This window comes from Onychomys torridus, chromosome 2 (assembly GCF_903995425.1).
Source record: "Onychomys torridus chromosome 2, mOncTor1.1, whole genome shotgun sequence".
In the NCBI taxonomy this organism is placed as follows: Eukaryota; Metazoa; Chordata; class Mammalia; order Rodentia; family Cricetidae; genus Onychomys; species Onychomys torridus.
The window spans coordinates 40,137,057-40,164,750 of NC_050444.1; the positions used below are offsets into that span (position 1 = coordinate 40,137,057).

General features: G+C 43.4%; 1 protein-coding gene and 1 pseudogene across 2 annotated transcripts in view; both read left to right on the forward strand.

Annotated features, from left to right (window-relative positions):
• Positions 1-9,446: 9,446 nt before the first annotated feature.
• Positions 9,447-21,169, forward strand: LOC118577843 (annotated as a pseudogene).
• Positions 21,170-21,568: 399 nt separating this feature from the next.
• The window catches only part of Armc1 (armadillo repeat containing 1), a 29,124-nt gene continuing 22,998 nt past the window's right edge, over positions 21,569-27,694 (forward strand). Inside the window, exon 1 of one of the 2 annotated variants that reach the window (XM_036179962.1) lies at positions 21,569-21,744. The gene's annotated coding sequence lies outside the window, so the exon portion shown is untranslated. Of the gene's footprint in view, positions 21,745-21,765; positions 22,589-27,694 lie in introns of those variants that run through there. The other variant, XM_036179963.1, reaches the window with a different exon arrangement.

The following is a 27,694-nucleotide window of genomic DNA, read 5'->3' on the forward strand; positions in this document are numbered from 1 at the left end:
TAGTATATTTGATCCTGGAGGGTTTTTGTTTTCTTGTTTAGTTATCCTAAACAAATGGTTCAGCTTTTCTGGAAGAATCCTGAATAACTAAAAGTTCATCTGCTATTTGGATGAAGAGAGGGAAATGAGTCAGCAGTTGCCTTGAAAAGCTCCTTTCACTTATGGAGGCCAGGGAGATGGTTCAGTACGTAAAGGCTGTTGCCACCAAGTGTAATAGCCTGTATTTGATCCTGGAACCATATAACAGAGGGAGAAAAGTAATTCTCTCTCTCTCTCTCTCTCTCTCTCTCTCTCTCTCTCTCTCACACACACACACACACACACACACACACACACACACACACACCACTCCCATGCACAAAATAAATCTAGAAAAGCAACTTTCCTTTTGACTTTGTGTGACTCCTATCCCAAAAGGCCAGCTCAAAGACTCCTTGAGGACTCAGTGCTTAATATCTGCCAAATTCTAAGGCCAATTTCAGGCTTATTTCAAAGACCCAAAAACATCACCATGAAGGACAAAAACAAACTCCTGTGCTTGTGATCCAATGTTTAATAAAGACTAATGACCACATTAACCTGTCTCTCATGTCAGGCTGAATGACAGCCCCATTTGGTGATCCAGATTAATTTATTTCCATGTGGTCGCTTCTAGCAATCAAGCTTGATTTCTTGTTCTGCTTTTGCCCTTAGCTTCAACTACCTCACTGTAGGAAATGGGATACACTGAAATGAGTCTCCAATGTTCTTAGTTAGAATCAAGGAAAACTTTCAGGGTCAGTTTTAATCTAAAAATGACAAAATAATATACACAAAAGAAAAAGCATAATAGGAATACTAGAGTAGCTGTCAATGAAGGGCAAAGACACAACTCCATGCTGGTACCTGCAACAGCCCAAGGACTTCCAGGATTCATGACTTTGATGCAGAAAAGATTGCAAGACTAGTCAGTGTGAAGCAAAGTTGGAGGGTTTATTGAAGATATTTTATGGCTGGGGAGATGAGTCAGTGGGCACAACACTTACTGTGTAAGCTCAAGACCTAAATTTGGATCTGCTGGTCCCGCATAAAGCCAGATGTGCTACTACACATCTGTTACCCCAAACCTAACATCTGCCAGATGGGAGGCAGAGACGGGAATACCCCTGGCCAGCCTGCCTGGTTTATGCAGTGACAAATAATAAAAGGCCTTGTGTCAAACAAGGTGGAAAGAAAGAACCAACACCTAGGGTTGCCCTCTGACCTCCACATGCACGCTGTGGCCCCTGCACACCCACACTCGTGCACACAGACACAATTTGTTTTTAAGACTTATTTATGTATGTATCTGTGGGTATATGACACTCATAATTTTTAAAAGGCATTTTGATAGACATTCCAACAAATAAAGGCACACTCAAGAGAATTGGTGTGTGCTTCTCAAAGAAGAGTCACAGAAACTAAGCAAGACACACCCAAGTGTTGGTATGGGCTCTTCAAGGGAGAGTTGCAATTGTCTTAGCATTCACCATATATACTATTGTGATGGATCACATCTCATCCTCCCTTTGAGATTATAAATGTAATTAATCTTACCAATAAAAGCCAGGAGTCAGATATCAGGGTAAAAATCTGAAAGATCAGAGAAGCAAGGGAGTAGCCATAGTCACTTCCTACCTCTCTGGATCCTCTGATCCAAAAGGGGCTGAGATCCTGTCTCCGCCCTGCCTTATCACTTCCTGTTCCTCTCTATATAGACCTCCAGACCTCTATGGTTAACTAGTGGCTAGCTGTACCCTCTGACTCCAAGCAAGCTTTATTTGTCAGAACACAAACAAGATATCACACAACAATAGGGTGGTTCCTGAGATGCTTTGGATGGAATTATAATCTGATAAGGTAAAACTATGAGCCACTAGAGTTGCACAAGGAGTTTAGTACATGTTTTTTCCCTGCAAGCAAGGTTTCTACTGAGATTTCTAAACACTTGCAGGTTTGTATCTGGAAGGAAGAAAGGCCCCAAGCAGTTGTTAATTATTCTGGAATTCTTGCTCTGCTGCTGGTGAGAGGCTTCAAGCAGATTCCAAGGTGAAGGGGATCCTGCCCCCGGCTTTTTTTTTTTTTTTTTTTTTTTTTCATGTCCTCACAATTTTCAGCAATCAGCAGTCTACAGCAACTGTTCCCTCTATAAGCTTTTCCTTCCTCTGATTCATTTAATTTTTTAAAATAGCGTGTGTGTATCAGTGTGTCTGTGTCTGTGTGTTTGTGTGCATCTGTGTGTGTTTAGGTGTGTGTTTGCAGGCATAAAAATACCCTGGAGCCCATGTGGAAGAGATCAGGGGACAACTCTTGGGAGTCATTTCTTTCCTTCCAACTTGTGGGACTTGATATCATTTCTATATGCTCCTAGCTGCTTCTGGGGTCCCATCTCCATGCATGCACAAGTGTAGAGTCCCTTTTCCCTGTGTCCTGTAGAAAGTTTGGCAGTCTCCTCTGTGAAGCAGGAACCTGAAGTGGAAATTCTTGCTACCATGTTGGGGGCCAAAATGTAGCTGGAAGTTTTCCTGTGTCCTGCCTGTCCCTTAGATCCCACAGCCATAATGTAGCTGGGAGTTTTCCTGTGTCCCACCTGCCCAGCCCTGAGGTCCCATAGCCAAGTAATCACTCAGAGGCTTATATTAATTATCAACTGTACAGTCTATGGCAGGCTTCTTGCTAGCTAGCTCTTTCATCTTAAATTAATCCATTTCTATTAGTCTATGTATTGCCATGTGTTCTGTGGCTTCACCTGCATCCCATTACATGTTGCTCCTTGGACGGCAGTTTAGAGTCTCCTCTTACTCTCCTTTCTCTTTTCGTTATCTCTCTTGGATTTTCCCCGACTCCATCCTGCCCTGCTATAGGCTAATTCGGCTTTATTTATCAACCAGTCAGAGCAGCACATATTCACAGCATACTGAAAGACATCCCACAGTACAGTGGTCCCCCTCTATCCTGTAGTGCCTATCCCTTACGCACTTCTTTCCACTATCCATTCAGGAACCTCCTATTTCTCAGTTCTAGATCTCAAGAACACTTTCTTCTCTATTCCTCTTCAGTCCTGAGTTTCAAAATACCTTTGCTTTCAGCTGGACTGACCCTGACACTCACCTATCCACACAGCTCACCAGGACTGTTTAACTCCAGGGATTCCGGGACAGTCCACACCTATTTGGCCAGACCCTGGCTTCTGACTTACTCTCTTTGTCTCTCCCCAACTCTAAATTCGTACAGTATGTAGATGACATTCTACTTTGTAGCCCGCCATTACAAAACTAACACCTCTGCTTTCCTAAATCTCTTGTCCAGCCAGGGCTATAGAATTTCACCTTCCAAAGTCCAACTGTCCACCCCTCAGGACACCTACTTGGGTCTAACTATTACCCCAACCCACAAGGCTATTACTTTAGATAGAAGGCACTTAATTCAGTCTCCTGCAGTCTCCTCTACTAAAGAGATTTTATCATTTCTAGGAATGGTTGACTTTTTATGCTCCTGGATCCCCTCTTTCTCTCCTTGCTCACCCCTTATATGAGGCAGCTCTTGGCTCTCCACACAAACCCCCTCCTCCATCCCATTAGTAAGCCCTTTCAGAATTTCTAAAAGGCTCTTCTCCAGGCTCTAGCCCTCCGTCTCCCAGACCTAACTTGTTCCTTCTCCCTCTAGGCAATAGAAAAAGAGGGATATGCCCTTGGGGTCCTAGGCCAGCAGCTGGGACCTTCCTTTGCACCTGTAACATACCTGTCAAAAAATTAGATCTTACCACTCAAGGATGTGGTATTGTGTTCCCAAAAATTGTGCAGGCTAATAAACTTATTGGGGTCAGAGAACAGGACGGCCACACTATTAAACACGAGGATAGGCAGTGGTAGCACATGCCTTTAATCCTAGCATTTCAGAGACAGAAATACCTCTGGATCTCTGAGTTCAAGGCCACATTAGAAACAGCCAGGCATGGTGACACACTCCTTTAATCCCAGAAATCCAGCCTTTAATCCCAGGGAGTGAAGGCAGAAATAGAAAGATATATAAGGCGTGAAGACCAGAAACTAGCAGCATTTGGCTGGTTAAGCTTTTAGGCTTTGAGCAGCACAGTTCAGCTGAGATTCATGTGGATGAGGATTCACACGTTTCCAGTCTGAGGAAATAAGACCAGCTGAGGAACTGGTGAGGTGAGGTAGCTGTGGCTTGTTCTGTCTCTCTGATCTTCCAGCATTCACCCCAATACCTGCCTCGGGTTTGATTTTATTAATAGGACTTTTAAGATTCATGCTTCAGATGGGCACCCTGCATAAATGCTCTAGCAGCTGCTGAGCTCATTATTTGTGAATCAAAGAAACAAACCTTTAGCATTCTCCCACCACAACCTGTCCCATCTCTTAACTTACAAAGCTTACAAACTCTTTCTCTCCAAGTGGCATTACTGGAAGATGCCACATTTACTTTTCAATCTTGTCCACACCTCAATATCTCAAGTCTTTCCCCTCAACCTACTACTGACTATTCCCCATCTCATTCCTGCACTGAAACCCTAGAGGAACTACTGTCCCATCCTTCACACATACAGGAGGGCACATTGCCTTGGGCCACCTATACCTGGTACACAGATGGCAGCTCCTTTTTACATGAGGGGACCCATAAATCAGGCTAAGCCCTATGCCACAGTGTCAGATAGTAGGGTGGTTGAAGCACAGGCATTCCCTGCTCACACTACTAACCAACAGGCTGAGCTAATAGCCCTTATCTATGCCTTCCAATTAACACAAGGACAATCCCTAAATGTTTACACAGACTCCAAATATGCTTTTCATGTCCTCTTGTCCCATATTGCCATCTGGAAAGAGTGCAGGCTTCTTATAACAAAAGGAGGATCCATAACTAACTCAGGCCAAATTATGGTCATGCTAAAAGCCCCCCCCCCCCCCCCCCCCCCCCCCGCTCCATCTCTCCAAAGCTATAGTAATTATTCACTACTGGTCTCATTAGACCAACAGCTCCATCATCTCCAAGGGAAATGACAAAGGCAGCTAGGATAGCAGCCCTCCAGGGCCCAGACTCACCCCACCCACTGCAGGGAATCAATCCGTACACTACAGCCCACATCCTCATAGTCATCTCCTGACACTTGGCAACTTCTATACTATCTACACCAGTTCTTTCATCCTAATAGTCAGGCTCTGTCTCATTTTGTCAAGGCTCACCTACAGCCCACTCCTGAGGACTTACAGTTCTTAAAATCTATTATTGCCTCTTGTAAAATTTGTCAAAAGTCAGACCCTAATTCTAAATATGGGAGTCAATCCTTTTCCTACCCACCAGGCTAGGGGCTTCCTCCCAGGGACTGAGTGGAAATTTGATTTTATTCACATGCCCACAGTCAGACAAGTTAAGTATCTCCTGGTTCTAGTAGATATGTTCTCAGGCTTAGTTGAGGCCTTTCCAACGACTAACAAACAGGCTCAGACAATCTCTGACCTCCTTCTCCAGGAGATTATTCCTTGATTTGGGATTCCCACCTCTCTCCAGTCTGACCATGGTCCTGAATTCACCTCCCAGATTTCCCAAACCTTATATAAAGCTCTTAACATCCCTTGGCGTTTTCATATCTTGTATCACCCTCAGTCCTCAGGAAAGGTAGAACGAACTAACCTCTCCTTAAACAATATTCTTGTTAAAATGTCACAGGAACTTCACCTGGACTGAGTAAAACTCTTGCCTCTGGCTCTTTTCTGGGAGAGAGCCGGGAGAGGGGATAAGAACTACATAAATGACTTCACTTAATGCAAACTCATCAGATACAGAAAACTACATGTCCCATTTCTCAATAAAGTTATTCTTGCTGTCACGTACTTTTCTTTGTGTGGTAGACTCCTGTCCTGATTAAGGGTTTTTGTTTATGTTTTGTTTTTCAATTTGACACAATCTAGAGTTATCTGGGGAAAGGAAACAACCGAGAAAATGCTTTAATCAGATTGGCCTGTAGGTAAGTCTATGGGGGGCATTTTCCTTTTTTCTTCCTTCCTTTCCTCCTCCTCTTCCCCTCCCTCCCTCCTCCTCCTCCTCCTCCTCCTCCTCCTCCTCCTCCTCCTCCTCCTTCTTCTTTTTTAGGGGAGGGAGTTGGTTTTTTGTTTTGTCTTGTTTTGTTTTGTTTTTCAAGACAGGGTTTCTCTGTGTAGCTCTAGCTCTGGCTGCTCTGTAGACCAGGCTGGCCTTGAACTCACAGAGATCCACCTGCCTCTGCCTCCCTAGTGCTAGGATTAAAGCCTGGCTTGTGGGGGAGTTTCCTTTCTTTCTTATCTTTTTTTTTTTTTTTTGAGCTGAGGATCGAACCCAGGGCCTTGTGCTTGCTAGACAAGCGCTCTACCACTGAGCTAAATCCCCAACCCGGGGGAATTTTCTTAATGAATGATTGATGAGGGACAGCCTAGCCAGTATTGGCAGTGCCATCCCTGGGCAGGTAGTCCTGGGAGGTATAAGAAAAGTATCTGAGTGTAGTCTGGAGAGCAAGCAGCACTCCTCCATGGCCTCTGCTTACATTCCTGCCTCCAGGTTCCTGCCTCCATGTTCCTGCCTTACCCTCATGATGGACTGTGAGCTGACTCAACCCTTTCCTCCCCAAGTTGCATTTAGTCATGTTTATCACTGCAATAGAAACCTAAGACATCTCTTTCTTCTCAGATCTTGTCCCACTCATTTCAACTGAAAAAACTAGATACACTTTTCTGTGTATTTCCAATGTTCATATCATACATAATTTACTTTGACTGTATAAGATTAGATGGGGGTGATGGTTCAGCAGTTAAGAGAGAACTTTTTATTTTTGCAGAGGACCTAGGTTCTTACCCAGCACTTACATGGCGGCTCATAACTGTCTGTAACTCTAGTTCTGGGGATCCAGTGCCTTCTTCTGACCCCTGCAGGCACCAGGCATGCACGTAGTGCATGTACATATATGCAGGCAAAGTTTTCATACACATAAAAGAAGAAAATTATTTTGCTGTCATTTTTTTTAAATGACTAGTATTTGCTTTTCTTAAGATTTTAGAAATTATTACAAGGCTGTTTCTGCAACTCAGTATAGTAGAATATTTTAAAGTTTTGTTTATGTTGCTTTTGTTGAACTTTGTGAAGCTGTGTTACTTTGACTGTGTAAAACACCTGATGGTCTAATAAAGAACTAGCCAATAGCAAGGCAGGAGAGAGGATAGGTGGGACTGGCAGGAGAGAGAATATATAGAGGGAGAAATCTAGAAAGGGGGTGCTGGATAAGATCTAGTAGCCAGAGAAGGAGGAGGACTCCACAGGCCAGCCACCCAGCTACAGTGAAAGCCATGAGTAAGAGTAAGATACAGAAGTAAGAGAACGGGAAAAGCCCAGAGGCAAAAGGTAGATGGGATAAGTTAAGGGAAGCTGGCTAGAAACTAAGCCAAGCTATGGCCAGGCATTGATAATTAAGGTAATTAAGAATAAACATCCATGTGTGATTTATTTGGGAGCTGAGTGGCAGCCTCTCTAAAAAGAGAAAAAGCCTCCAATAACAACTTGAAATTCAATTTATTGTTTTATTTTTAACTATATTCATTCATTTTATTTTAATTTTTAGATTTACTTACTTACTTATTTAATATGTATGTATGTTTTGCCTGCATGTATGTCTGTGTATCCTGTTCATGACTGGTGCTTGCAGGGTTCGGAAGATGGCAATGGATCACCTGAAGCTGAGATCCATATTGGATAAGGAGCGAGTCAAAAGGAGTTATTGGTGGGTAATGGGTGCTGGGGAAGAAAGAGGGAGGCATTTTCTTCATGGGTATATCTAGTGAAGCTGGGGTGTAGGTGGTGGGAATTGAACCTGGGTCCTCCGGAATAGCAGCAAGTTCGTCTCCATCACTGAGCCATCTCCCCGACTCCTTATTTGTTTTTTTATGTTTGTTTGTTTTTCTTTTTTGAGACAAGGTTTCTCTATGTTACTTACCTTGGCTGTTCTGGAACTCACTTTGTAGACCAGGCTGGCTTCATACTCAGAGATCTGCCTGCCTCTGCCTGGGATTAAAGGTGTGTGCTACCACTGCCTGGCTCCTTACTTGTTTTTGAGGCAGGATCTTGCTCTGTAGCTGAGACCACCCTCAAATTCACTCTTCTTGCCTGTTCCCCACATCCTGGGATTATAAATTTGCACTACTACCCCAGTTCTGATCTGTATTTACCAGTGGTTATACAATGGCCCAAAGCCTGTAGAATTATCATGATTTACTCAAACATTCCACTAGTTCTTTAATGCTTCATTATTGTAATTTTTATTAATTTTTGTGGTTCTCGGCTGGGAACCCCCCCTCCCCTTCATGCTTGCAAGGAAAGCATTCTACCACTGAACCATGCCCTCTGCTCAGTACTTCTTGCTGAGAATTCTTGCTCTCTCTTGAGCTTCCTACATAGCCCAGGATGGCTTAGAACTCACAGTCCTTCTGTCTAGCCTTATGTATTAGTTGGGATTTTCTAAAGGGACAGAACTTACAGAATGAGTCTATACATTAAAAGGGGATTCATAGACTGACTTCCTAGATGTGGTCTGAGTAGTCTAACAGAGGATATCGCATGATGGAAAGGCTGAGAATCTGTTGTTCAGCCCAACTCAGTCCCACTCTGGCCCTGGAGTCCTGAAGGATTCCTGGACAGCTGCTGTCTGCATTCGGAATTGGAATCCTGAGGCAGCTGGCTTTAACACTGCTGCACCTGTAGGACAGGTGCACTTGCTGGCGGGAGTGGGGAAACACAGACAAAAAGAAAAGGGTCGCCGGGCGGCGGTGGCGCATGCCTGTAATCCCAGCACTTGGGAGGCAGAGGCAGGTGGATCTCTGTGAGTTTGAGGCCAGCCTGGTCTACAGAGATAGTCCAGGACAGCCTCCAAAGAAAGCTACAGAGAAAACCTGTCTAGAAAAAAAAAAAAAAAAGAAAAGTGTCTTTCTTCCATATCCTTTTATGTGGGCTGCCACCAGAAGGTTTATGCATTTTAAAACATTTTATTAGCATATATTATTTTTACACAGTAGTGGATTACACTAAATTTTCATTATGTATATACAGTATTTGACATATTCATCCTTCATCATCCCCTCTTGCTCTCCTCCTACTTCCACTGATCTCCTTTCTCTTCCCAACTTTTTCCTTCCTTCCTCCCTTCTTCCCTCCCTCTCTTCCCCCTTCTTCTCTCTCTCTCCCTTCCCTTCCCTCTCTTCCCCTCCCCCCTCCTCCTCCCTCTCTCCCTCCCTGTGAACCACTGAGTTTATCTTGGGTACTTCTATGAGCACGGGCAACTTGCGGTGGCTGTGAAAAACATCTTTCCCTTCCCCATCAATGATTAACTGCCTATGGATCCTTAGAAAGGAGTGGGGCCCATGAGCCTCTCCCCACATAGATACTTTTCAAACATGTTGATTTTGGAGGATGGTGAGTTAGTTCAATAGGTAAAGGTGCTTCCTGCCAAGCCTAATGATGTGGATTTGATCCCTGGGACCCACATGAGAGAACTAACTCCTGCAAGTTGTCCTCTGACTTCCATACACATTCTGTACATTGAGTGCATGTGTGCACGGATGAACAAATGGGATTAAAATATGGGTTTTTGTTTTACTGCTGAGATGGGACTCACACATGCTGGGGAAGAGCTTGAACACTGGGCTGCACCTACATCTGCTTTATGTATGTATTCTGTAAAAGAGGTGTGCATATGCCAAGGCCTCTGTGTGGAGATCAGAAGACAGTTTGCAGGTGTACTGTCCTTCCACCATGTGGTTTCCAGGAACTGAACTCAGGTCACTGATGTCTTGGATGGAAGTGCCTTTCCACTCTGTGCCATTTCCTGTCCTCACCCTTTTTGTGAGACAGGCTGATTGAACTCCTGATCTTTCTGCTTCCATCTCCTGACTTCTGGGACTACAGGTGTGCACTGCCACACCTAGCAAAGTTGTTCTTAAACATTTTTTTGTCTTTATCACTCTGTGTATGTGATGCTGAGGGGAGACACACCTGCTACGGTGTGTGTTGTGTCAGAGAATGGTTATGGCATTGGCTCTCTCCCTCCTCCTTTATGTGGTGATGTGTTTTCGTTAGTTATTATTATGCAATACTGTGTTAGTCATTAAGTGGTGCTGTCTACCATGCGAGAAAAGCCATAAGGCATGACAAAAACCACTATAAGATTTTATTAAGCGAAGGAACAGAGGGGAATGTGCTTAGGCCTATGGGAGATTGTGCAGGGAGAGAGAGGAAGAAGAGGGGGGAGGAGTCTGTGACCTGCTTTTTAGAGATCCCCCCCCTCCCAATATGTGCATATGGGCTTAAGTAGCTATGCCACACATGCACATAGATTACCTGATCATGCTGTGGGCAAATTACATGACCACGCAATGCACAGATTACATAGGACATAAGGTCCAAGGATGACTAAGCCTCTTGCCTGGCTACTGGACAGCACTTGTACAGTAATGTAGCTGGGGGAGTGGCCAGGAATTCTAATGGTTTTGAATGAGAAATCTCCACCATAGCTTCATATATTTGAACATTTGGTCCTGGGTCAGTGGCACTACTTGGGAATGTTGTGGAACTTTTAGGACAGAGATTTATTGAAGGAAATATCACTGGAAAAAGGCTTTTGATGTTCTATAGCTACCCTTCCACCTCCCCACCCCCACCCTCCACCCAGCTTCTGTGTGTCCTGGTTTGTTTGGTGTTTTTTGTCAACTTGACACAAGCTAGAGTCATTTAGGAAGAAGGATTCTCAATGAAGAAAATGCTTCCATCAGATTGGCCTATAGGCAAGTCTCTTGGGCATTTTCTTGATTAATGATTGATGTGGGAAGGCCCAGCCCAGTATGGGCAGTGCCCTCTCTGTGCAGTTGATCCTGGGTTGTATAAGAAAGCAGGTTGTATAAGTAAAGCAGTCCACCATGGCCTCTGCTTCAGTTCCTGTTTCCTGTGATGATGGACTGTGGTATGGAACTGTAAACTGAAATAAACCTTTTCCTCCTCAAGCTGCTTTTGCTCATTTTGTTTGTTTTTCAAGACAGGGTTTCTCTGTGTAGCTCTTGCTATCCTGAAACTAGCTCTGTAGACCAGGCTGGCTTTGAACTCACAGAGGTCCTCCTGCTTCTGCTTCCTGAGTGCTTGGATTAAGTTGTGTGCTACCACACTGCCCAGTGTCATTTTTTTTAAAGCACAGCAAAAGAATATCTAAGACAGAATTTGGTGGCGGGCATGGAGTATTACTGAGACAAACCTGCGCATGTGATTTTGGGAGGACTGTGGAAGGACTGTGGAACTTTGGACTAGAAAAGCTGTTGAGTGCCCAGAGTTTAAAGAGCTGTTATTGTGTGAGTTTGCAAGATAATGCTGAGAGCAATCTAGATGATGGAGACTTCATCTGTGAAGTTTCAGAGAAGCAGTACCACTAAGAGGACCATTTATGTGATGTTTTAAATTAAGATTCCGTGGTTCTGGTCACTGGGAAATAAAAAAATCACTGTGATTAACAAGAGACCAAAACCACAAAAGTGAAACTTTGCTTTCATAGGACGATTGATACTGGTCAGCTGGGGCTGAAGAATCAGCTGTGATTAAAAAGAGACCAGCACCAGACAAGGCTTCAGAGCTGGGTGCATCATGGGTACCTAACCTGAGGGTCCCAACAACACAGACACTGGTAGTTTTACCCCAATCATGTATCCACACAAGTTCTTCTCTTGACATTTCTTGTCGATGGGAGAATATTGTTTACCCATCACACCTGCCTGGAGAAACCTCAGAGACCAGCAGAAATTGACCATTGTCGGAGACAAATAAAACACAGCAAGGACAAGATGTGGTATCTGGCAAAATTGATACGATGCATGTCCATCCATTAGACTTTGGCTCAATTGGAGCTCAATGATAAGGAGGATCAAATAAAGAGGTTCTCTTAGAAGCACAAGACATCACAGTGAGATATAATAATGTGGAATTCAGATTCAGCTTACACATAGCCGAGTCTCCCTCAGCCAGTGCCTGAAGCACCTCTATTACCATGGTTAAGGTTGCCTTAGCATCATGGAGAAGGTCTATTGTCACTGTTGGTTAAGCAGTGGCACTCGTACCAATGGAGGAGAGTGCTGGATGTATGGGTGACAGAAGAGTCACAAGCCATGGTTACCTTTCTAGAGCTTTATGGGGGGGGGGGGAGAGAGTCAGAGAGAGAGAGAGACAGAGAGAGAGAAACAGAAACAGAGAGAGATTGAGACAGTGTGGAGGAGGGAGAATATGGAAAGAGAGAGCATAGAGAGAGCACGCCCACTTTTTAGGCTGGGATGCCGTCGCAGGCTGGTGACATAATTAAGGACATAATCCTTACATCCTAGACTTTCATTTATTATATATATATATATTAAAAAAAAGCAGGTAGATGGGAATAGGGGCATTGTTTCTCTCAAAAGCCTCTTCCAGCTGACTGTTGGACGTTGCTTGGCTCTTGGGGGAGTCTTCCGAGGTAGACAGGTGTGGGATACTATCTGTTGTCCGTTTGCTCTGGAGACATGTATTCCTCTTGGCTGTGGCTGGGAACCTTCTGTCTGACAAGATGTTGGTGACATAGAAAAAAGCTTACAGAGAAAAGAATCATTTATTTTATGTTGGTAGATCCAGCCTGTTCAGACGGATTTTGAAACATGTTAAGCTTTATCAGAGACAGATTATTTTAAAACACCTGTTTTCTTTACTAGTTTGGCATCCAGGAGACAGGTAATCAATTGTTAAAAGCATCTCACAGTAATAGATGTTTACATTAAAATCTTTAGGTAGTACCCAGATACTTTTGGGTCTGGGGGTGTAAATACCTTTAGCTGTTACAGTTTCTTACTTGATCTCTGGACTCCAGTTTTGTGGTGGTCTTGTACCATTAGCTGAACAGTGAGTTAGAACAGGGAAATGGGAAGAGAAAAACTTTGGTGCATGAGAATTTATTTTTTTTGAATTATGGACAAGGCAAAGATCAGGGCCCTGTCTGTATGCACTCGAGAAACACAGGCAGTAACTCTGAAAGTGCAATTAAATCTGGTGAGGTGGGTAAGGCTGTCCCCTGTACCCGACAATAGAGAAAGGAGATGTGACATCTCAAAACTCCCAGAACTGAGTCAGTGATTTTGGTGTCTAGAAGGAAAGAAAAGGATCTCTTCCCTGCTGTGTTCTGGCTTCCCTGCCATGTCTGTAGCCAAGCCTAGGTCTGCTGGAGGTCTTAGCTTGATGTACCCATGCGTTTTGGCACCTGGGGGCAGTCAGCTGACTGGTTGTCTTTATAGGCGGCACTTTTAACAAGGCTGTTGATGGCCTGGCAGGGCATTAACTAGCCTGTGGCTTTTTCCTCACTTAGAACAGGGACCCAACAGCTTTTGGGAGTCAGTGATTGCTAGCACTTGGCAATTTTGATTTCGGGCTTTTATCTCTTTCCTGCACACCTTAAATGCCACAGATGACTCTTTTGCCTGTGGGTTCAGGAGCCTTGCTCTCCAGATGTTTAAATTTAGTTGGGGAGCCTGCCCACTGCCAGCTGAAGTCAGACAGAAAAGGTTGCACGTGGCAGACGCAGAAGTGGGGAGGAAGAAGGGTTTAGAGCTTTTGAAGAAAATTTGGCGATAAAATAACTCTTTTATTTGCCTGTTTGCTGGCATAAGTTCCCGCAAAGCTGTTATGTGGCTTGATTTACTGGTACCCACCCCTATCCATCAATGTAAGTGGTAAATGTATCCGCCCCTTTGTCCCATGGCTATAGCAGAGAGAAAAATAAAAAATTAAAATAACAAACCAGGATCAGACTCCAACCTTTGGCATCCCCAGGAGTGAAGAGAGAGATATGAATCAGCTCAAGTTAGCCATCCTCTTCATCAAGGGATGGTAAGGGATGCAGCTTTGCTGCAGTTGGTCCACGGTGGACAGCATTTACCCCCTCATCAGGAGCGGAAAATGTGCCTGCCATTGCCAGCACAGCCCGAGGACAACCCCCGGGATGTCCGTCGCAAAGAATATAGCTCAGACTACAGCCACTAGAACGGCAGACTCACTCACTGTGGTGAAGAATCATGGTGGTAGCAGTAGTGGTAGCTGTGTGGAGGTCCAGTGGAGGCAAGGGACGATTGCACGCGCTTGCGGTCTTGCTGGATGGGGGAGGAGGCAGCAAGTGGCAGCAGTTACAGCAGGTCCTCCGGTGGTCTATCTAAGTCACGGCACCAGACGTTGGTGGCAGCGCTCGTGGCTGGCCACCACCACCTGTGGCGACCATGCTGATGGAGGAGAGTGCTGGATGTATCAGTGACGGAAGAGTCACAAGCCATGGTTACCTTTCTAGAGCTTTATTGGGAGAGAAAGGGAAAGAGAAAGAGAGAGAGAGAGACCACACAGAGGAGGGAGAATATGGAAGGAGAGAGTGCGGAAAGAGAAAGCACAGAGAGAGCACACCTGCTTTTTAGGCTGGACGGTGTCCAGGCTGGTGACATAATTAAGGACATAATCCTTACAGTTACTATTTTGTGAAGCTGGTAGAAAGACCCCCACCTCCACCAGAAGTACCCAAGACAGCAGTTGACTACACCAAGGAGTATATTCAGCAGCTCTACAGCCAGACCATCATCCACACTCTGATGGTCATCCTGTCTCCACAGTGTACAGTGTATATATTTTACATTTATTTTAAAAAGTAAAAAAACAAATGGTGAGAGACAGAGAGAGTGAGAGCAGAGAGACAGAGAGATAGAGAGATAGCATCATTGTGGCAAAAACTTCCTGAGGGCAAGCACACAGAAGTTGTGGTATAGAGGGTATTAAAGTTGAATCTCATGCTGGCAGGAAACTTGGTAATGTATAAGAGTCACCCAAGTGACTTTTGTATGTTGTGTGTTTTTGCTCTTTGCTTTTTTACTTTTTTGACTCTTTTGGGGACCTACCACCCAACTCTCAAATAAATCACACATGGTGGCTTATTCTTAATTATAAATGCTTGGCTTTAGCTTGGCTTGTTGCTGTCCAGCTTTTCTTAATGTTTATTATCCCATCTACATTTTGCCTCTGGGCTTTTACATTTCTCTATTTCTGTATGCCTGTTCTTTCCTTCTTACTCTGTGGCTGGCTGTGTGTCTGGCCCCTGAAGTCCTCCTCTCCTTGTTCTCTTGCTCTTTCTTCTTTCTTCCTCCCAGATTTCTCCTATATATTCTCTCTCTTGCCATCCCTGCCTAACCTTTCTCCTGCCTTGCTATTGGCTGGTCAGCTTTTTATTAGACCATCAGGTGTTTTATACAGGCAAAGTAACACAGCTTTACAGGATTAAACAAATGCAAAATAAAAAAAAAAACACACCTTAAAATTATTTCACAACACTTGAAGGAGTCATGGAGAGAGGATGAGGCTTGTCACTGTGTAACAGGCCTGGCATCCCTGGAGAGAGTTTAGGAGAGGCCATTAGTGAAGGTGCAGCCTCAGTTGCAGTAAAAGCCTCTGTATTGAAGGGGTAATGGAGAGGAGTTGAACTGTGCCACTATGAAGCAGGGTCAGAGTCCCTGAAGAGAGCCCAGGAGAAGCTCCTGGAAAATGTACATCCCAGTTGCAGTAGAGATCCAGAGGTCAGCATAATGAAATGACTGCCTAGGAGAGCAGCAGCTGTAGAGTGGAGCTGGCCTGGACCTAAGAGATAATCTGTGTGGACTGTGCGTAGCAGACCTGGAGAAGTTGAACTGCCTCAGCCCTGTGGAGCCCAGAGGGATTCTCAGTGGGTTCCAGAAGCCTGACTGAGTTTACATTGTGGAACTTTGGTTCTGTTTAGATTTGATTCTGACTGTCCCCTTGTCATATGGTGAGGGAGCAGGGAAAGGTAAGCTGCCTGGTCCCTGGGGCTCCAATGGCTGGGGCCTAGGGGCTAGAGACCTGGTCTGCCGGTCCAGAGATGGGGGGCCTTACTTGTTCCCAGTTGCTGTAGGCTTATGACTCTGGTGATCTGGTTCAATGGCTGGACGGCTCCTTCTCTTGTGTTCTAGGGTCTCGTTTTGCTTGCTTGCCAACTCCTCAGCTGATCTTGTTTCTTCAGACTGCAGGCTGTAGGCTTCTGAAACCTCTCACAAATGGATCTTAGCTGAACAGGTTGATCAGTAGGGTCATCTCACTAACATCTCCAAGTTGTTGGGCTTCACAGGATGGCAGCTGGGCCCCAGGTTAGCCTTGGGCAGAGTGTCTGGATCTGTTCTCTCTCTTGGAACATGGAAATATTTAACTTATTTTGATTTCACAGGAACCCATAGTTATGAAACTTGGATTTTTCGGAGAAACCATTTGGAGTTTTAGAGAGATTTTGAACATTTCAAAGAGAGTCTGTGATTTTTTAAGGTGAAAACTTAAAGACTAATATGTATCAATATCACAATGTAAAACATTACAACTTTTAAAAGGGGTTTATTATCCTGGTTGGGTATCATTTTTATTTTTAATTTTTTTGTTTGTTTGTCAACTTGACATAAGCTAGAGTCACTTGGGAAGAAGGACTCTCAATTGAGAAAATGCCTCCATAAAATTGACCAGTAGCAAGTCTGTTAGGCATTTTCTTGATTAATGACTGATGTAGGGGGGCCTACTCCACCATGAGTGATGCTCCCTTGGGGTAGGTGTTCCTGGGGTGTGTAAGAAAGTAGGTTAAGCAAGCCATGATGAGCAAGCCCGTAAGCAGTGTTCCTTCATGGCCTCTGGTTCCTGTCTTGAGGTTCCTGCCTTTAGTTCCTTTGGTGGTGGACGGTGGTGAAGAATTGTAAGCTGAAATAAACATTTTCCTCCCCAAATCACTTTTTGTCCTGGTGTTTTATCGCAGCAATAGAAACCCTAATTAAAACCCTGAGTAGACAGAGTCTGATCTCTCTGCCTCCTGACTCCAGGTGGGTTGAAGGTTCTTGCTGCCACGTCTAACCTAACTTGATTGACTCTGCCCCTCTGTGACTTAAACTAAAATCCATCCCATTCTCCTCTAAGCTGCTTCTTGTCCTGGTGTTTTATTACAGCAACAGAGAAGTAACTAACACACATCCCAGGGATCACGTTCAGCACAGGCTTGCATTGTCAGTGGGCAAGTGCCTTTATCTGCTGAGCCATCTTGCTGGTCTACTTGTTGATTCTTTTGAGACATAGCCCAAGCTGGCCTAAAACTCACTAATAGTCAAGGATGTTTCCCAATATTTTTGTCTCTGGCCTAGCAAAAATATTTGTCTTTGTAGTTATTTTTTTGAGACAAGATTTCTTTGTGTAGCCCTGGCTGTCCTGAAAGTTGCTCTGCAGACCAGGCTGGCCATTAACTTAGAAATCCACTTGCCTCTGCCTCCCAAATGCAAAAGATTTTTTTGTTCTGTTTTGCTTCCCGTTTTCTTACCCTGTCCTTGCACTGCATATCTAGGTTGTATGTTGTAGTCCTTAAGGGCCAGGTGTGGTGGGACATGCCTATAATCTCAGCACTTGGGAGGCTATGGCAGGAGGATCACAAGTTTAAAGCCAGCCCGAGCCACCTCAATGTTATTTGATGAAGATAACCTACCACATTGCCAAGGATGGTCTTGAACTTCTGATCCTCTTGACTCAACTTATCAAGTGCTAGGAAACTCAAAAGTTGTTTGACATGCTGAGAAATAAATCAGGGAAACAACCCAAGGAATAACTGCTTCAAAAAGAAAGCAAATAAACAAAAAATCACTTTGAAATAAATCTAAGGAAGCAAAAAACCAAACCTATAGATTGAAAAAAATTAAACTTTAAATTAGTCAAAAAAGAAATTGAAGACACTAGAAGACAGAAAGACCTATCCATCACCATGCTTATGGATTGGAAAAATTAACATTGTGAAATGACTATTTTACAAAAAGCAATCTACAAATTCAATGTAATAACCCCCATCAAAATTCCAAAGCAGGCCAGTAGAGAAGGCTCAGTGGGGAAAACGTGCTTGCTGTGAAGGCTATACATTTGACTTGATGCCTGCAACTTATATCAATGTAGAAGGCTGGAAGTGACTCTGCAAAATTGTCCTCTAACCTCCACACCTATACCATGGCATGCTCATGCCACATACCGCCCCCCACCAACGCAAAGCCATTTGTCACAGAAATAGAAAAAATAATTTATAATTTATTTGGAAGCACAAAAGACTCCATAGAACCAAAGCAATCTTGAGCAAAACAAATGTCAGAGGTAACATCAGACCTGATTCTGTGTTATAGTACAGAACCACATAACAGAAACAGCTTGGAACTGGCAAAAACAAAAACAAAACAGACATGCAGATTAATTGAGATTAGCTGATCTAGATATAAACACACACAGCTATAGCTACCTGATTTTGATACCAAAAATATACATTGGAGGAAACTCAGCCTGCTTAACCAGTAGCGCTAGAAAAGTTGAATATCCACATATAGAAGCATGAAGCTAGATACTTGTCTTTCACACTGCTAAGAAACCAACTCCAAACAGATCAAAGACTTTAATATAAGATCTGTGACTTTGAGATTGTTAGAAGAAAAGGAAAAGACTTCAAGACATAAGCACAGGCAAGAATTTTCTGAATAGGATCCTAGTTGCTCAGGAAATAAGTCCAATCGCAGACAAATGGGACCTCATGAAACTAAAAGGCTCCTATAATGAAAAGGAAATGCTTAATAGAGCAAAAAGACAGCCTATGTAGTGGGAGAACATCTTTGCCAGCTATACATCTGACAGAGGAATAATATCCAGACTATAAAAAGAACCAAAACTGAAAAGGAATAACCCACAATCACCAAATGAGCTAATGGAAATGAGCAGTGTACAACATGAAATACAGGTAACCTGAGCAACAACATATGAGAAATGAAAATCAAAACACATTTGAGATTCCACTGTACTCCAGTCAGGATGTTAGAAAAGTAACCTTGGTAAGGATCTGAATGAAATCGAACTTTCTCTGCAGCCGTTGACAATATAAACTAGTCTGGCATCTGTGGAACTCTGTATGGAAGTTTCCCAATAAACTATAAATCAATCTACACCACTCCTGTGTATTTATCTGAAGGACACCAAGACAACATATGAGATCTGCACATTAATGTTGACTACAGCACTATCCATAATTGCTAAATGATGGAACCAAGCCAGCTGGGTAAAGAAAATGTGGCATGTGAATACAATGGAGTCTTTCCAGCCATAACGAATGAAGTTATATTTTTTGTAGGAAAATACACATAACTGGAAATGATAATATTAAATGAATTAAGCCAGTCTCAGAAAGATGAATATATTTTCTCTTGTTTGTGGTTCCTAGGTCTTATATAATCTCATGAAATCATGAATGATACACAGCATGAAAGTAGAGGTGCAACCGTCTTTGGGAACAAAGGGTGACAATGGGAAGGGTAATTAAAAGGAAGGTAGAAATAGGTGGGAGGGTAATATTCCCAACATATAATATATGTAAGAAAATGAAAAACAAGCAAGATTAGAAATCTCAAAAATGAAAAAGCATTGTCTGATCTGAAGCCACTAGAAGCCACTGCTGTCTGAGCTCCCGAACTCTGAGCCCTTTGGAGGGCTGAGTTTTCTTCTTTTTGACCCATAGCTAAGACTGTCTCTGGCACAATGTGTGTATTCAAAAGACGGCTATTAAATAAAACTGACAGGGTCTGTATAGTGTCTTAAGCAACACAGCGATTGAGAAACTCTACATTCCAGTCTGTCCCGTGGCAAGATATCTAAGACTCAAGCAATGACTCATAATGGTAGGTAGCACAACTTCATAGGTGTCAAGTTCAGACACTTTTAAATCAGGAATGAGAATTCATAAAAACGTAAAGACTTCCCTGAGGCTTGTAATTAATCCACTGGAGTGTTAGGAAGCACCAATTATTTTTTAAGGCATCCTTTGCTTTTTAGTTCTGGCCATCTTTCCTTAGTAATGGCAGTTTGCAGAAAGTCTAGCCTCCCCAGAGCTTTAATGGCAGAAATATGAATACATTCAATTTCAGATGGTGAACTTCCAATAGATAAAGACTTTGTGAAACATATTTTCCCAACAGTGTCAAAACACTGTCATTAATTACTAGTTCAGAAAATACGATATATCTTTTCCTAATATGCAAAAATAGTAAATTTATATTTCTGGATAACTGAATCATCTTTTATTAGAATAGTAGACATTTTATTTACTCAATCAGATAGGGCACTGGCTGTGCCCTTTGGACTTAGGATATTTACTTTTTTTCCCTTTCCTTCTTTTCTTTTCCGTTTTTCTACACCCACAGCTTTAATTCAGGCTCAATGTTCTCTTACTACCATTCCCCTTTGTGGCTTTGGAAATGAAGGATGGCAGACTTGTTTTTGCCCTAGGTCAGATAGTATTAGAGACATGTCATCATTTTCCACTGAGCATTACTTTGCTCCTGTTTTCACTTTAGGTTTATTATAGTATAACCAGGAACAAGGGGACACAAAGAAACTCGACTAGATGGGTTCTTTTGTTGTTTTGTTTTTTAAGCCAAGGTCTCTGTGAAGCTCTAGTTAGCCTAAACTGACCTTGAACTTTTGGAATGATCCCCCTTCAGCCTTAGCCTACTTAGTGCTCAGATCACAGGCCTGCGCCACCTTGGCCGTCTGGTTTATAAATTCACTAACAAACTATTGGAGATAAGAGCTTAGAGTAGTCTGGTACTCTTCCACACTCTTTCCAAATTAAAGCCCCTTCAAATTCCTTGTAACAAACAATAACAACCAATCCCTGTAACTTTAATATATGAACTACACGTCAGAATCAGGCAGTAAAAAAGAAAATCCACAATGAGTGTGATGGATGCATTATTTTCAGATTGGCCTGCGGGATTTGGATTACAATTCGGGAAATACTTTGGAGACTAAAACACATATCTAAAGCAACCTCTCAATGACTACTATCGATAAAACAAGTTATGTCTTTACTTTGATAAATAGAAAGCAGTATTCAAAACTTCACGACGAACTTGAAAAACTGACAGAAGTCACTTACAAGAAAGAAGACAAACTCGTTCCGACGTCAAGTCACCTCGGCCAACCCTTGCTCTTGGCGTCCTTTGCTTTGCTAGAAAGCGGCACTAACAAGAAATGAACGAAATCCAAGGACGCCAGAGTGCCGACGTTCATAGTTAAAAACTACAAGGAAACGTCTGAAGATTCTGAGTAAAGACTCACAGACGCGGATGAAAGATTACGAGGTTGTTTTATTAGACCTGGAAGACTTGCAGTAGACGGAATATTCGGTTTGAATTTCTGAACACAGAAGCAGAAGCCATGCCGCGGGGACTCTGGGAATTGTAGTCGCAAAGCAGCGATAGACTCAAATTTATGCAGTACTCGCCGGACGGCGAGCCCTTGGGTCCAATTCAGTGTTCTGAGTTCTCATTGGTCCCGGCTACTTCACCAATGAGAGAGTTAGTTTGAAAATAACCCTTCGCTGATTGGGTGGCCTTCCTCACGTTGGACTCATTCTCAGCCAATGGGACGACAAAGCCAGCAGAGGTGACAGGGTCACCGCGGATCCTACAGGACCTCCTCCGCCAGCGACTGAACCCTGTGGTCCTTTGAGTCAGGCCGCGGCTCGGGCTTACCGCGCCGCCGGTCGTGTGCCGTCGTGGGTGCAGCTCTGATGCTGCGGCTCGCTCCGGACGCCCGGAGCTCTGGAGGGTACGTGAGCCGGGGGCAAGCTGGGGCCGGGAGGCGGCGGCCGCACCGCGGGCCCGCCGCTGCGCTCGCCTCCGGCCAGCATCCCGCGGGACGTTTCTGCAGCTCCAGACGCTTGCTCTTCTCCCCGCATCCGGCTTTGACCAGCCAGCCTGCCTTACGGGTAGTGGGTGTCGCCTGCCTCTTTGCTTTTGCTTCGGCTCTCGGCGTTCTTTCTGTAAATGCCGCACACTTGCGAGTCTCGGCGCGCAGGCCTTCGTTCAAGAGACACCCGTGGCCACAGGTGGTGGGCATTTGCGCAGTTAGCGGCTCTTTTCGTGATACTATCTCCCCAGCGCTTGCAGTAGAAGGCCCCACTTGGGCCAGTTGTTTTGTGCTTGCTTGATTGCCTGACATTTTTCTGTCTTGAGTACTATATTCTTTCACCCTGAAACCCGCTGAAGACTGTTATGTGAAGAAACTGAGGTTTGGAGGAGGTAACTCAATTCCCAGAGTTACAGTTAAGTTAATCGCAAGGAGAAGCCAAATCGGATCTCTGTGTTTGATGGTGGTGGTTGCTTTTCAACCCCACTTAACTCATTAAGGACTTAGGCTGACTCTGTACCCGCTGCAGCTGTTAGCACTTGAGAGCTAAGTACTTCTATGAATTAAGTGGTGATTCTTGGCTGAAAGAAGAGAACCTTTCCGACATCTGCCCAAAGACAGATGTCTCACATGCTGCGTGCTTCTAAGACTGCTTGCCTGACAGCGGCGTAGTCCTCATCTGGAAGCTGGTCGGACATCTCAGATTCCCAGACCCCACTGCACCCACTGAGCTTGAACTTGCTTTTCTAACAAGATTCCTTAGGTGATCGCAGTGCACATTAAAGTTTGAGGAGGATTGTGTTTGTCCAAGTAGAACCAAGGAAGAGAAAATAAGGCTGGGTCGTGGTGGTGTATGGCTTTAATCCCAGCATTGAGGAGGTAGTGGCAAGCAGATCCCTGTTAGTTCCAGTCCAGTCTCATCTACGTGGGTCAACCAGAGCTAAGTAAGGAGAAGAAAGGCTAAAGGCATACATTATATGTCTTCTAAGACTGAGATACAGAAAGACAAGGACAGAGTTTTTCAGTTTTGTCATTTGTAAGACTGATTTTTTTCATTTTTAAAAAATGAAATGTGCCTCTCGACAATTTTAAGTTAGCAGCTCCAAATCTTAAAATAGACCTCAGTATGTAAGGTGTTTCAAATCGTCTTGTAAGACAGCAGGTGCTGGTTTTAAAGGTAAAAGAACAAACTAAGACAAAAGAATGCTAATTTACTGCTGACGGTTAAAAAACAAAACAAAACTAAAACCCCTTCGTTTATTTACACACGGTTTGCTGCAGTCTAGTCGTCCTCTGTAAGGCCCACACCCCAGTTTTCTTCATTTGCCATGAAGGTCTTCCAGTTAGTTTCTTTGGAAGGAAGGGGTTTTTCCAGCTTATTCATTTGGCAATTTAATAATTAAACTGAAACAAGCTGCCAGATTCATAATATCCCATTGCTCAATAATTAAAGCTAGTGTCGTGGAGAGTTTTAGTTTTCAGTGTTTTCTTAAAAATTTAAAAAAAAAAATATTTTTTCTGTGATTGAGTGTTTTGCCTGCATATATATGTCTGTGCATCATGTGCATGCCTGGTGCCAGGAGAGGGCATTGGATACTCTAGAACTGGATTTTCTAGTTCTGGGTAGTAAGCTGCTATCTGGGTACTGGGAATTGAATGGGGACTTCTGGAAGATCAGCCACTGTTCCTAACTTCTGGGCCATCTCTCAAGCCCCACTTCAGTGCTTTGTTCAAAGGCATTCATTTATATACCCGAATAAAAGTTCAGGCTCCTGTTTGCCCCAGAAATCATTTGATGTGCTTGATCTTGGGTCTTGCCTTCAAAAATACTTACTGATGTTTTGATAGGCCCAAGGAAGTTGTATTGATTGAGGCTGTCCAGGTCCATGCTTCTTGACATTAGTGCTTTGGGTGAAAACACAGCTAGCAGACAAATGAACAAACATATCTGTGTTTGAGCCTAATGTGGTATTCATTATAGAAGGGAAGAGAAGGATTTTGTTTGTTTTAATCTTCATTGTGGTTCATTATCTCCTATACATTTGCTCAGATCAGCATTTCAGGTTATTTTAAATTATTATCCCTCTTTGTTGGTGCTGTGTACGTGTGCGCGTGTGCGCGCGTGCGCGTGCGCGTGCGTGCGTGCGTGTGTGTGTGTGTGTGTGTGTGTGTGTGTGTGTGTATGCCTGTGGAGGTTGGAGGTTAACCTTGAGCAGCTTCCTTCATCTCTTAACACCTTAGTTTTGAAGCAGGGTCTTTTGCTGAACCTGGAGGCTCACTGATTTGGCTAATTGGCTGACCCATGAGTTCCAGGACTCTCTGCAGCCCCAGCACTGAAATTACTAGATGTATGCCACTATGCTTGTTTTTTTTTGTTTGTTTGTTTTTGTTTAGTTTTTGTTTGTTTGTTTGTTTGTTTTTACACTGGTTCTTGGGGTCCAAATGCAGGTCCTTGTGCTTGCTCATGCAGCCCTTTACCCACTGAGCCATCTCCCCAACAATGTGTGTGTGTGTTCTCAGGTGGGTCTGTGCATAAGGGTGCACATATGTGGATGCCAAAGATTGGTATCAGGTGTCTTTGTCAGTCTCCCTCCACTTTACTCTTTGTGACAGGGTCTGTCACTGAACCTCCAGGGATCCATCTGTCTGCACCTCTACAGCTAGGATTACATACATGCAACACTTCACCCTGCTTCTGCATTGGGGTTGGAAATGCAAACTCAGTTTTCATGCTTGCACAGCAGACACTTTATCAACTGAACCATCTCTCCAGCCCTAAAATTATTTTTAGTGTGCCACAATGAATTGAAATTTTTTACATTAGCATACAAAGTAATGAATTTCATGATGGCTTCTTCATATGTCATTACATGTTGCTCTCCTTCATTCCCTTCCCTTGTTTATTTTGAGGTCTGCTAAATTTGGAATAGAAGTTTGGAGTAAATCCTGCACTAATCACATATAACCATTCTTCCAGCTTATGAAGGCAAATATCTCCATCAAACAATTTAACTTGATAGTTACCAAAAAAACCTACAAAGTATATTCAGTAAATAAGTCAGGCTTAAAGTTCCAATTTAACAAAAGATTTATATTTGATTATATGTGTGGGTATGTGCACATGAGTGCACGTGCCCACAGAGGACAGAAGAGGGTATTAGATGCCCTGAAACTGGAGTTACAGGTGGTTGTGAGCTACCAAACATGGATATTTGGAGCTGAACATGGGTCCTCTGCAAGGGCAGTATGCTCTCTTAACCACTCAGCCATCTCTTCCCCCCAAGTTCTAACTTTGAAGCCAGGCAGTGACTGACAAGTGTAATCCTATTACTCCAGAAGCAGAGAGAGGAGAATGTTTCTTTCCTCCTCCTCCTCCTCTTCTTCCTCCTCCTCCTCTTCTCCTCTTCCTGCTTCCTTTCTTTGTGTGTGTATGTGGCACCTAGGCAAGTGCTCTTTTACCCAAGCTTGTTTCCATCTTCCTAACCCCAGCATACCTCTTACAAATCATCGAATTTGACAGGCACAGTTGTGTACTCAGGTCGTGTCAGCACTCAGGGCTTTAGAAGAGGGTTCCTGCAAGTTAGAGCCTAGCTAGGGCTGTTCAGTGAGACTTTCTCTTAGAAATAAAATTAAGATAAAATAAAAATTGCTTATGTGAACTCAGCAGTCTACAGAAACATTGATTATTTTAAAAGATTCAGGCCACATAGTTAGAAAAGGGTGTGTGTAACCTGATGCCATCAGATATTAAAATAAAGTGAACTTTTGACATTGAGTAGCTCTGCCCTGGAGTTTTACATAAAGCTTGTAATTTGGAGGGCAAACCGAGCTCAGCCTGCTTGGCTTGCCTCATTTGAAAGCTGTAGTCGCCATGTCCTTGACCACAGCTCTGCTTGTTGCAGTTGGTTTCTGTCACTGCCTGGCTGTCCTGCCTCTTCTAGATGACCCTAGTTTGAGCCCTTCTCAGTAGGGTTTGAAGATTGGAAGGTTTAAGATATTTTGACTGCAGGCCGTTCCAAAGGATCAGGAAGATTATAAAATTTAAGGGATAATCTCCATTTGTAGTTATCCAAGGATGGCAGATAAAAACAGAACTGTATAGTCTCAAGGAAGGCCTGGCTTCTGTGAAAAAGCCACTGTTTATAATATTTGGTTGTTGTGTTGTTGGTGGTGTGTGTGTTAACATGCATTTATTTACAGGATTTACACAAATCCTAAACCTGGTAGTCTCATCCATGTGTTCTTTTATCCTGACTTTTAGAATGGCAAAAATAACTAATATTTTGTTTCTAAGATAACTACTTGATAAAGATTATGTTGTTACCTTCTTTTCCTTGAGTTCTTTGTATTTGCTTGGAGATTAAAATTATTAATGTATTTTACATGTATTTTTTCTTCTCGGTATGGTATGAGTTAAAGACCACTACTGGTTTTGACATTGCTCAGTAGTTACTCTAACACTATTTTGAATTTCTTTTTTTGTCATGTAACAGAAAACTACCATTTATTGAACATGTACTATGTGGAAGGCATAGACAAAGCTCTTTGTATGTATTGCCATTTCATTGATAAGGTGCGATGCTTTGTTGCTTGTGTTGTCAACCTCATTTTACAGATGTGGACACTGATACAAAGTGTAAGGGGTTTCCCAGAAATGATAGCTTTTCAAAAAAGATTTTGTTGATGTGCATGCATGTGTGTGTCTGTGTGAGTGTATGCAGCTGCGTGTGGGTGCCTTCAGAGGCCAGAGGAGTTGGCTGCCCTGGAGCTGAGGTCCCTTGCTGTTGTGAACCTCCTGGTGTGGGTGCTGGGAAGTCAGGTCCTCTTGAAGAGCAGGAAGCACTCCTAGCTGCTGGGCCATCATCTCTCCAGTCTCTCTCTCTCTTTTTTTTTTTTGAGCTGAGAATCAAACCCAGGGCCTTGCGCTTAGCAAGCGCTCTACCACTGAGCTAAACCCCCGACCCCTCTCCAGTCTCTTAAAGCACAGTTTCTAAGTGACCAAACCTCAGTCTGGTGTGACTGGAAGACTCCTTGAATGCATAAAGAACCGAGGGGGGTATCTTTTGCAGTGTGGAGGATAGAACCCAGGTCAGTGTTCTAATGCTGGCCCACACACCTAGTGCTAATGTTAGGATGTACTTTTTTTTTTTTTTTTTTTTGAGCTGAGGACCGAACCCAGGGCTTTGCTCTTGCTAGGCAAGCGCTCTACCACTGAGCTAAATCCCCAACCCAAGGACGTACTTTTTGTGAGTCAGGGTCATGCTGTAGTCAGGCTGACTGAGCTCTTGAGCCAGCCCCTGGAGGCCTGGGCCCACAGGCTTGTATGTGCTCCTGGCTAGGAAATACTCATTCTCTCCCTTCCTCCACTAGTACCTCTGCTTTACTCTTTATCTCTGTCCACCTCTGTGTGTGCTAAGTCCTGTTCTACTTTGTTACCTTTCCCACAAGATACTTGAATAGTCTGCTGGAATTTTAAGACTTTATCTGTTATGCTTATTAATAGGTGTATGTTCTTCAGAATAAGGAATTTAATATAAAGTCTGATTAGTTGTGATTTTAAATTTCTGCATTTACAAAAATTATTTCTTTCTTTGGCTTTTACATGTAATGCTCTGTTTTTTAAGGCAGAGACTTACTTGTAACTTATGCCTTGAACTCAGGAACTCATGATCCTCTTGCCTTACTGAAGCCTGTTTGTTGAGATTACAGATGTGACCTACTGAACCTAGCTATGCTGGTTACTTACATAGAGAGAAGATCAGCTAAATTTACAAGGAGGGATTAGAAGGTAGAAAGACTGTTGAGAAACAGAACATACTAGTAAGTCAGAGCTCCCCCAGTTCCATACTTAGTGACCCGATGACCTGGG